The 12,679-nt window shown below is 37.0% G+C and overlaps 1 protein-coding gene across 2 annotated transcripts in view; it reads left to right on the forward strand.

Moving 5' to 3' along the window:
* Positions 1–12,679, forward strand: part of LOC139745035 (uncharacterized) — a 61,826-nt gene that overhangs the window by 27,114 nt on the left and 22,033 nt on the right. The window lies entirely within an intron of this gene.

A 12,679-nucleotide genomic window follows, 5' to 3' on the forward strand; every position in this document is an offset into this window, starting at 1 on the left:
GTTCTGTGTGCAGTGAATAGAATGCATTCTGACATTGATATGCTGCACACGTCAGCTCTTACTTTACCAATGTCAACACATGAGACGAAGAACAATGAAAAAAACACAAAACACCAGTATGAAGGATTTTATACTTGTGGATAAAGCATAATATTATGTTTTTCAAACAGTTTGTGTGTGTGTGTGTGTCTGTGTGTGTGTGTGTGTTCCATGAACCATCCACAGCTAAACGTTATTTTGAATAAGACCGAATTACAAAAGTGAACTTGCTCAGAATGAAATATACTGGGGGAAAAAAAATCTACGAATTAAGTTGTTACTGATGTTAAAGGGATACATGTAGTACAGTATTGGTGGAGATGAGAATTGGGCTTTAAACTTTTTGCGAGATACCAAGAGAACACATGATATAGTACAGAGCATACCATTTTAAGAGGAATTCAAAGTTTATTTGATGAAAATTGAGTTTGGAATGACTGAAACATCCAAAACCAAAGGAAAACAAAGCGGTGGTAATAAAGTGTGGGTCCCACACTTTATTAGAATCGCTCTTTTTTGGATATCTCAGCCATTTCAAAACCAATTTTCATCAAATAAACGTTGAATTCCTCATAGAATTGCATGCTCTTTCATATTTTATAAGAGGTTTTTCATTATCTCACCAAAAAATGTTAGAAACTTGAAATTAGGTCTCAACCAAAACTATATGATCCCTTTAAAGGGTTCACTGATTGAAAGTCCCTTAGACATGAATGTAAAAATTCATTCGGGTCCTGATCGCGATAGGCATGACCATCCAGGTTTCATCTGTGTTTAGAGACTTTAGCTATGTGTTGTTTGGATTATCATTTAGAAAAGGGAGTCATATCTGCCATCTTTGGTACCAATTTCCATATACACTATAACGAAGATAAAGAAAGAAGTACATATGACCTTTGACCCACATTTACACTCCCAAGATGACATCTGAGGAAAAAGTGGTTATCTTGTTAAATGATTCTTGCAACATCGTCTATACGTGTGCAAAATATGGGAAAGATAGGACAGGTATTCACCAAGATACAAAATAAAACATTTATGACCTCTGACCCAAATTTACATAACAAGATGGTGTCCGATCAAGTATTATTTTATGAAATAATGTACGTGACATGAACTTAACATCTGAAAAATATGGGGGTGATAGGAGCTGTTTTTCTTAAGTTATTGCAAAGAAAGTTGCACAAAGAAAGAAATATCGCAATACATCGAAGATAAGCTTTAATTTCAACCAAGTTTTTTTTAACGTGATCCACACATCGTATGAAAAAACAAGGGGAACAACATCGATAGCGCAAAGTCTCAGCTACAACATGTTACAATCTGGGAAAAATTCACCGAAGGGTAAGTGAGCTAGTGCTCGATAAAGACAATCGTGTCAATTTTCACATCTAGAAAAATTCCCTCCCATAGAGACAACACGTCATAACGAACATACAGAAAGAAGTACATGTGACCTTTGACCCCACTCTGCACAGACAAGATGGAATCTGAGAAAAAAGTGGTTATTTTGTGAAATGATTCTTGAAACATGGTCTTTGTGTGTGGAAAATATGGGAAAGATAGGACGTATTCACCAAGATGAAACATTTATGACCTTTAACCCTAATTTACATACCCAAGATGGTGTCCGATCAAGTAGTTGTTATCTTATGAAATAATGTACGTGACATGAACTAAACATGTGCACAATATGGGGGTGATAGGGGCTGTTTTTTTTTTTTAAGTTATTGCAAAGAAAGTTGCACAAAGAAAGAAATATCTCAATACATCGAAGATAAGCTTCAATTTCAAACAAGTTTTTTTAACGTGATCCAGGCATCGTATGAAAAAACAAGGGAACAACATCGATAGCGCAAAGTCTCAGCTACAACATATTAAAATCTGGGAAAAATTCACCGAAGGGTAAGTGAGCTAGTGCTCGATAAAGACAATTGTATCAATTTTGACATCTAGAAAAATTCCCTCCCATGGAGATAGCACGTTAAAACGAAGATACAGAAAGAAGTACATATGACCTTTGACCCCACTTTGCACAGACAAGATGGCATCTGAGCAAAAAGTAGTTATTTTGTGAAATGATTCTTGTAACATGGTCTTTGCGTGTGCAAAATATGGGAAAGATAAGACATATATTTACCAAGATACAGGATAAAATATGTATGACCTTTGACCCTTATTTACATACCCAAGATGGTGTCCGATCAAGTAATTGTTATTATATGAAATAATGTACGTGACATGAAATAAACATGTGCAAAATATTGGGCTGATACAGTTTGTTTTTCTTGAGTTATTGCAAAGAAAGTTGCAAAAAGAAAGGAATATGAAAATACATCGAAGATAAGCTTTAATTTCAACCAAGTTTTTGGACGTGATCCCGACACCGTTTGAAAAAATAAAGGGCACATCACCGATAGCCCAAAGTCTCAGCTACAACATATCAAAATCTGGGAGAAATTCACCGAAGCATAAGTGAGCTAGTGCTCGATAAAGATAGTTATGTCAATTTTCATTTCCAGAAAAACTGCACTCCCATAGAGATAACACGTAAACTGGTCAAATTTGACAAGATAACTTTCAATCCATTTTTATGAGGTGATGCCATCATCCAATCAAAATGTTGTAATTACATTAATGAAAGAACATTTAATAAGCTACAACATACTGAAATCTGGGTGAAAATCGGCAAAGGATAAGTGAGATAAACACGAGTGAACTTGAAATTTGATGACGTCATTTTGAAAATTTACTTTTTTTATTTTATTAAGAAATTTGATATCTTTTAATCATTTTTTCAGTATCGCCGACCCATGAAATGACATGTACAACTCATCAGCTTTTAGAATATGTAAAGAAAATGGGGGGTCACCGTCCATCCTGACGAGTAAAATCGGATTTAAAATTGGCGGTTTTTTTGCATTGTTGCACTGTATATCGCCATTGACGCGCGCGCGGAATTTCAACTTTGACGGGCCCGTATGACGTCATATTGGGTTGGATTGACTTGAAACTTGGTAGAAATATTCCTTGACATTTCAGACATCCGACCCAAGTGAAAAAACGGGAAATTTCGATTGCATATGAGCTGTGCATGCGTATATGTGCGCGCGCGTACGCGTCCGTCCAATTTTTTCAATTTTTCAAAAAATGCTCGAAATGGTCTGAAACGTGTGCAAAAAAAATTTGAGCTCGATTAAAGCATACAAATATTTCAACGCGCGCGTACGCGCACGTCTTAAGCGTAAATATGAATTTTGAGAATATGAGTAGAATGCGCTTGACTTGAAATATATGTGACGTAAATTTCATTAAAAAATTTAATTCCATTAATGATATTTGAATGAGAATGTGTTTTCATATAATGACGTCATAGTGACGTCACGGTCGACTGATCACTTTGATTTTAGTTCGATTGTCGTCTTTGGGACATGATACATATATGGTATAAGTTTGACATTCATAGGCAATGCACTTTCTGAGCTAATCGATACACAACTTTTGAGGAGAAATAAAGAAGAAGAAGAAAAAGAAGAAGAAGAACACCCAAAGAATCCGTACAGATACAGAAGGTGATCCGAGAGGATTCTCGGATCACCTAACTAGAGATTGTAATTTGTCATCACTGACAAATTAAGGTGATCCGATTTTTTTTTTTTATCAATGATTCGAGTCCTGATCGCAATAGGCATGACCATACAAGTTTCATCTGTGTTTAGAGACATTGGCCGTGTGATGTTTGCATTCTCATTTAGAAAAGGGAGTCATATCTGCCATCTTTGGTACCAAATTCTGTATACACTGAATAACGAAGATACAGCAATGAATACATATGACCTTTGACCCACCTTTGCACTCCCAAGATTGCATCTGATGAAATAGTGGTTATTTTGTGAAATGATTCTCGCGACATCGTCTATACGTGTGGAAAATATGGGAAAGATAGGACAGGTATTCACTAAGATACAAGATGAAACATTTATGACCTTTGACCCTAATTTACATACCCACGATGTTGTCTGATCTAGTAGTTGTTATTTTATGAAATAATGTACGAGACATGAACTAAACATGTGCAAAATATGGGGGTGATAGGGCGTGTTTTTCTTGAGTTATTGCAAAGAGAGTTGCAGAAAGAAAGAAATATCTCAATACATAGAAGATAAGCTTTAATTTCAACCAATTTTTTATCATAATTTCGACATCGTATGAAAAAACAAAGGAAATGAAACGATAGCGCAAAGTCTCAGCTACAACATATTAAAATCTGGGAGAAATTCACCGAAGGGTAAGTGAGCTAGTGCTCGATAAAGACAATCATGTCAATTTTCACATTAAAGAAAATTCCCTCCCATAGAGATAACACGTCATAACGAAGATACAAAAAGAAGTACATATGACCTTTGACCTCAATTTGCAACGACAAGATGGCATCTGAGTAAAAAGTAGTTATTTTGTGAAATGATCCTTGTAACATGGTCTTTGCGTGTGCAAAATATGGGAAAGATAGGACATGTATTCACTGAGATACAGGGTGAAACACTTATGACCTTTGACCCTAATTTACATACCCAAGATGGTGTCCGATCAAGTAGTTGTTATTTTATGAAATAATGTACGTGACATGAACTAAACATGTGCAAAATGTAGAAGTGATAGAGGCCGTTTTTCTTGAGTTATTGCAAAGAAAGTTGCAGAAAGAAAGAAATATCTCAATACATCGAAGATAAGCCTGAATTTCAACCCAATTTTTTGACGTGATTCCGACATCGTATGAAAAAACAAAGGGCACACTTACGGTAGGGTAAAGTCTCAGCTACAACATATTAAAATCTGGGAGAAATTTACCGAAGCTTAAGTGAGCTAGTGCTCGATAAAGATAGTCATGTCAATTTTCATTTCCAGAAAAACTGCACTCCCATAGAGATAACACGTAAACTGGTCAAATTTGACAAGATTACTTTTAATCTATTTTTACGAGGTGATACCGATATCCAATCAAAATATTGTAATATTATGTTTGAAAGAACATTAAATAAGCTACATCATACTGAAATCTGGGTGAAAATTGACAAAGGACTAGTGAGATACGCTCGAATGAACTTGAAATTTGATGACGTCATTTTGAAAATTTACTTTTTTTACTTTATTAAGAAATTTGATATCTTTTAATCATTTTGTCAGCATTGCCACCCCATGAAATGACATGTACAACTCATCAGCTTTCAAAATATGTACAGAAAATGGAGGGTCACCGTCCATCCTGACGAGTAAAATCGGATTTAAAATTGGCAGTTTTTTGGCATAGTTGTACTGTATATCGCCATTGACGCGCGCGCGGAATTTCAACTTTGACGGGCCCGTATGACCTCATATTGAGTCGGATTGACTTGAAACTTGGTAGAAATATTTCTTGACATTTCAGGCAGCTGATAAGTGTGAAAAAACGGGAAATTTTTATTGCATATGAGCTGTGCGTGCGTATATGAGCGCGCGCGTACGCGTCCGTCCAATTTTTTCAATTTTTCAAAAAATGCTCCAAATGGTCTGAAACGTGTGCAAAAAAAATTTGAGCTCGATTTGAGCATACAAATATTTCAACGCGCGCGTACGCGCACGTTTAAAGATATAGATGAATTTTGAGAATGTGAGTAGAATGCGCTTGACTTGAACTATATGTGACGTAAATTTGATTGAAAAATTCCATTCCATTAATGAGATAGGAATGAAAATGTGTTTTCATATAATGACGTCATAGTGACGTCACGGTCGACTGATCACAATGATTTTACAAGATTTGTCGTCTTTGGGTCACCATACATATATGGTATAAGTTTGATATTGATAGGCAATGCACTTTCTGAGCTAACCTCTGCACAACTTTTGGAGAGAAATAAAGAAAAAGAAGAAGAAAGAATCCGTACAGATACAGAAGGTGATCCGAGAGGATACTCGGATCACCTAACTAGAGATTGTAATTTGTCATCACTGACAAATTAAGGTGATCCGATTTTTTTTATCAATGATTCGAGTCCTGATCGCAATAGGCATGACCATACAAGTTTCATCTCTGTTTAGAGACATTGGCCGTGTGATGTTTGCATTCTCATTTAGAAAAGGGAGTCATATCTGCCATCTTTGGTACCAAATTCTGTATACACTGAATAACGAAGATACAGCGATGAATACATATGACCTTTGACCCACCTTTGCACTCCCAAGATTGCATCTGATGAAATAGTGGTTATTTTGTGAAATGATTCTCGCGACATCGTCTATACGTGTGAAAAATATGGGAAAGATAGGACAGGTATTCACTAAGATACAAGATGAAACATTTATGACCTTTGACCCTAATTTACATACCCAAGATGTTGTCCGATCTAGTAGTTGTTATTTTATGAAATAATGTACGAGACATGAACTAAACATGTGCAAAATATGGGGGTGATAGGGCGTGTTTTTCTTGAGTTATTGCAAAGAAAGTTGCAGAAAGAAAGAAATATCTCAATACATAGAAGATAAGCTTTAATTTCAACCAATTTTTTATCGTCATCCCGACATCGTATGAAAAAACGAAGGAATTAAAACGATAGCGCAAAGTCTCAGCTACAACATATTAAAATCTGAAAGAAATTCACAGAAGGGTAAGTGAGCTAGTGCTCGATAAAGACAATCATGTCAATTTTCACATTAAAGAAAATTCCCTCCCATAGAGATAACACGTCATAACGAAGATACAAAAAGAAGTACATATGACCTTTGACCTCAATTTGTACAGACAAGATGGCATCTGAGTAAAAAGTGGTTATTTTGTGAAATGATCCTTGTAACATGGTCTTTGCGTATGCAAAATATGGGAAAGATAGGACATGTATTCACTAAGATACAGGGTGAAACACTTATGACCTTTGACCCTAATTTACATACCCAAGATGGTGTCCGATCAAGTAGTTGTTATTTTATGAAATAATTCACGTGACATGAACTAAACATGTGCAAAATATAGAAGTGATAGAGGCCGTTTTTCTTGAGTTATTGCAAAGAAAGTTGCAGAAAGAAAGAAATATCTCAATACATCGAAGATAAGCCTGAATTTCAACCCAATTTTTTGACGTGATTCTGACATCGTATGAAAAAACAAAGGGCACACTTACGGTAGCGTAAAGTCTCAGCTACAACATATTAAAATCTGGGAGAAATTTACCGAAGCTTAAGTGAGCTAGTGCTCGATAAAGATAGTCATGTCAATTTTCATTTCCAGAAAAACTGCACTCCCATAGAGATAACACGTAAACTGGTCAAATTTGACAAGATTACTTTTAATCCATTTTTTACGAGGTGATACCGTTATCCAATCAAAATATTGTAATTTTATGTTTGAAAGAACATTAAATAAGCTACATCATACTGAAATCTGGGTGAAAATTGACAAAGGACTAGTGAGATATGCTCGAATGAACTTGAAATTTGATGACGTCATTTTGAAAATTTACTTTTTTTACTTTATTAAGAAATTTGATATCTTTTAATCATTTTGTCAGCATTGCCACCCCATGAAATGACATGTACAACTCATCAGCTTTCAAAATATGTACAGAAAATGGGGGGTCACCGTCCATCCTGACGAGTAAAATCGGATTAAAAATTGGCAGTTTTTTGGCATAGTTGCACTGTATATCGCCATTGACGCGCGCGCGGAATTTCAACTTTGACGGGCCCGTATGACGTCATATTGAGTCGGATTGATTTGAAACTTGGTATAAATATTCCTTAACATTTCAGACATCCGATCAAAGTGAAAAAACTGGAAATTTCAATTGCACATGAGCTGTGCGTGCGTATATGCGCGCGCGCGTACGCGTCCGTCCGATTTTTTCAATTTTTCAAAAAATGCTCCAAATGGTCTGAAACGTGTGCAAAAAAATTTTGAGCTCGATTGGAGCATACAAATATTTCAACGCGCGCGTACGCGCACGTTTCAAGAGAAAATATGAATTTTGAGAACATGAGTAAAATGCGCATAATTTGAAATATATGTGACGTAAATTTCATTGAAAAATTTCATTCCATTAATGAGATATGATTGAGAATGTGTTTTCATATAATGACGTCATAGTGACGTCATGGTCCACTGATCACAATGATACATTAGATTTGTCGTCTTTGGGACACGATGCATACATGGTATAATTTTGAAATTGATAGGCAGCGGACTTTCTGAGCTAACCTCTGCACAACTTTTGCGGAGAAATAAAGAAACAAAGAAGAAGAAAGAATCCGTACAGATACAGAAGGTGATCCGAAGGATACTCGGATCACCTAACTAGACTTAGAATTTGTCAACACTGACAAATTAGGTGATCCGATTTATTCGGAAATAAATATTGTGACTACTGACCCTAATTTACCGAGAAAAGACATTGTCTGATGAATCACTTACTTTATGAGAAATATATGTGCTTGACATGTACTAAAATTTCCAGAAAAAATGTACTCCCATAGAGATAATACCTCATTTGCACAGCCAAAATGGCGTCAGACCAAATCGTCGTTATTTTATGAGATGATACATCTATCGAGGTCCATGTATGTGTGGAAAATATGACGGTGATACCATAATAACTTATACACTGAGATTACCGAATGAAGTAGGCCTACATTTGACCTTTGATTCCACTTTACACAGCCAAGATGGCATCTGAGCAAAAAGTTATTTTATGAAATGATTCTTGCAACATGTTCCTTACGTGTGCAAAATGTGGGAAAGATAGGACGTGCATTTATCAAGATACACGATTAGACATTTTTGACCTTTGACCATTATTTACCTACCCAAGATGGTGTCTGATCAAGTAGTTGTTATTTCATGGAATTATGTTCGTGACATGAACTAAACATGTGGAGAATGTGTGGTTGATAGCCATTGTTGTTGTTGATTTATTGCACAGAAAGTGGAAGAAAGAAAGAAAAATAAAGAGCCCTCGGAATAACGAACTTTCGGAATATCGAGCTGATCGTAAATTTGAACTGTAGTTAATGGTTAGGAAATACACTCGGCTTGCCATAGTTTGAGCGTTTGTGCGTGACAACGACTTCAGCCCACAGAACTCTTTGTAAGACTGATGTTCTGTGCTTCCGCCTATGTACCTACCAAACTGCGTGCGCTCTATACACGTACGCACATGTTCTCCGATCCCTATCTATACCGTGTACGTGTACAGTACGCGTGTTTACAGTGGTACGATGTGCCGAGTACTTTGTATGCAATCACGACGTGTTACGTACGTAAAGCTATGGTGTGATGATCACTGTAAACTTTCTACGACTACTCTACGTCTAATTTCTTCCTAGCCTAAGACACGACCTTTGACACTGCTTTGTTTGACACTGAGTTTTCAGCTCGAGTACCATATCAGGTAGGTGCACAGGCATGTCTAAACACAGACTGTCCCCCTTACTCGATTCTTGGTATCTGGCCCCACCGTATGCACCACATGCAGGCCCCCGCAGCTAAGTTAAATCAAGGGAGATACCTCCCTGAATGTACGTTGTAGTGCGTATGAGGCTGTTGGTCGCAACAGGGAGGTGACCACCTCCCTGGTCGCAAGCAAGGTTTCTAACGTAGTTACGTAGAATTTAATGTTAGATCATGTTACCTGAGTCTATGGGCAAGGTGAGATTTGTAGGAAGCCTAAGTTCCATTCAATTCCAAAGAGATAGTGATTTAGCCAGGGGTAGTAGTAGAACGTCAGTACAGTAGGTTCATGGGCAAAATACGGACGCCATTTCTTAGTTAACAGATCGATAGAGGGCGTATTTATGTGGTGTAATAGCAGTGATTTCTGTGCATGATATGAATACAGAGCTACCAAGTCTCACGCACGCATTGTGAGCGAGACTCGAGCATTGATAATAGGGGTCGTCTCACGATCTCACGCATGGCACCCATTTTTCTCACGTATGGGGCAAAGTCTGGAATTAGGGCCCATAATAAGGAGCATGGTTCAAAGGATTAAAGTGATAGTTACAATTGAAGGTAGACATAAGGTCTAGGCCTATATTTTCCTTTTGTCTTTCAAAATAAGTAAAAGAAAAGATAGTCACTTTATTATGCACCTGATCGTGCCATTAAGACTATAAAAAATGAACTTGGCATCCCTGTGAATAGATGCTCTGTACATAGATGCACTGCACACACCATTATGGTGGAGGGAAATTTATCTTGTACACTGCCACTTGACAAGGGATGCCAAGTTCAAACAATTTTTATGAGTGAGATTTTCATGACTTGGTATCTCGGCGTGCGAATGTGCGAGCGAGTGAGGGTGTGGGAGGGTTTTTCCTTCCTGTGGCCTCCCACGGTAGGGAGCTTTTTCAATTTTTTGCTCTTAATGGTGCGGTCAGGTGCACACTTCAGTGATTATTTTTTTTCTTATTTTGACAGACAAAAAGGAAATATACCCTCAATTGCAACTATCACTTAAATCTTTTGAGCTATGCTCATAGGTCCAAGTTACAGACTTCGCCCTATGCGTGAGAAAAATGGGTGTCATGCATGAGATTGTGAGATGGCCCCTAAATTCTAGAGTCTCGCGCAGCATGCGTGAGACTTGGTAGCTCTGCTTGACAGAGGTAGGCACGTAAGCAGAAACCTAGAACAGAGTGAGCGTGACGTGATCAACCTATTAAATATGATGAGCTCAGTCATAGACTCTTTCATGGACTCCTTAGGGTTAGAGGATGACGTGGCGCAGATAATCAGAATGATTGAAAAGTGGTAATAAAATACGAAAAACAACATTTCTCCCTTTCATTTTTCCTTTTTTTTAGGGGGCATACAGGGGAAGAGACTACATTGTACTTAGGTACGAGTTCTTAATTGTCAGAAATGTATCTTTATTGGAATTGGGATAATTACCGTACCTAAGATTCTTTAGGAAATTTGCAAACTCCGTTCCAGTCTTGAACTTCCCCTTTAATGGATAATTAGGGCAGTTTCAGGGTGGTACACAATTTTTTTTTTATTTTTTTTTGGGGGGGGGGGGGCAATTGCCTGATTAGGCTAGGTAATTTTGATACTTGCAAAACACTTGCCCGAAAATAGATATCATTTGCCCGAATTTTCTTACTGTAAAACAAATTTTTGCGTGCACTTTAATTTCGGGAGCGCCAAGAATCGCGAAATTAAAATGCACGCGAAAGTCCTTGTTTACACTACATGCATTGAACGCCAGTGGCACTTTGCGAAAATTTCATGCCACGAAAAAGGCTGTCGGTTCCAATTCGCGAAAAATTCGTGCCGCGAATATATCATGTTGTACAGTATTTAAATATTATTAATAATCATGAAACAAGGTTTTATTCTTTTCTGTTTCTGTCCTAATATCCTTCAAAATGTTTGACATTATTCAATGAGTTTTGGACTAGTGTTTTTGTTAGGTATCCTATCAAAACTGCACAAATTTTCAGGTAATTTTTCATTGTTTCATGCGAATATTGTCAAGTCAGAAAGGCATGAGTTGCAATACTGTTACTTCATGTGTTTCAGTAGCAAACATTGTAGAAGTTTGGGCCATTCATCATGCGATACATTAGAGACAGTCTGTCAAAACCAAATATGCTGGAATGTTAATTATTTATGATTGTTATGATATTCAAAGATTACTTATGTTTGCATGTTATATTAGAAAAGATATATTCTTCAATGCACTCCAGCTAGCACTGCATGTTGTACGTGTGAAGTGTGTGTGTGCACGCACACTGATACATGCAGATAGTGGTGGGACGGCCATATGCATACATGACATCATCATGACGTTTAGCAGGTGTGAGGCAATCTGATGCTGTGATTGGCCTTCTACTTAGGGAATTCCCCGTCTTCACACACACGCAGTCATAATGTACATACAGAATGTGTCACATACACACACAGCATTGTGCAGACCATATTCAAGCTTTCCACATCACACAACACAAACCCATACGATAACCACATACCAATCCACAGACGATCTTGATACAATCGCAAGCTATATAAATTCACAAATTCAAACATCTACAATTAATAAGAAACACATTCTTCATATTGGATTTCCTTGGCAAAAACATCTTCTTACCCATAAAGGTGAGTAATTCCCTCACACAATATCAAGTTTTCAGTATTGATTGAAATATGATGGGTAGTCCCACATGTGCAATATTTTATTGCATAATAACATTTTTGTTTTTTGTTTCAGAATTCCTAATCATCATTTGGATCTGTGGAGGATTTGGTTTTTCTTTTTGTGGACGGAGCAAAGTGGTCATTTTCCTGGTATAGTGTTTGGGTAATTCACTTTAGCGGGCTAAATTACTGTGCAATGCCAATTATCTTTAACACTTCAGGTACAAATGTTGTTTTTTGGAAAGAGTTGGGATTTGGTAGTCTACTGTGGAGATAGCAGTATTTTTTTTTTTAGATGATGATCTGATTTTGATGTGAAATGCTTTTTCCTTAGACCCCAGATTGTGTATACTTGGGACTCATCTTCAAGAGGCTAATGTATGAAGGACACAAGTGCAGTTTTGGACTGGGGTACACGTGTTAAAAGACTGAATAAAGCACACAGTGACATTATATTAGGGGTATAGATTTCGA

The sequence above is a fragment of the Diadema antillarum genome, unplaced genomic scaffold (genome assembly GCF_040938485.1).
Source record: "Diadema antillarum isolate AM-2024a unplaced genomic scaffold, OU_Dant_1.0 seq00001230_RagTag, whole genome shotgun sequence".
Lineage (NCBI taxonomy): Eukaryota > Metazoa > Echinodermata > Echinoidea > Diadematoida > Diadematidae > Diadema > Diadema antillarum.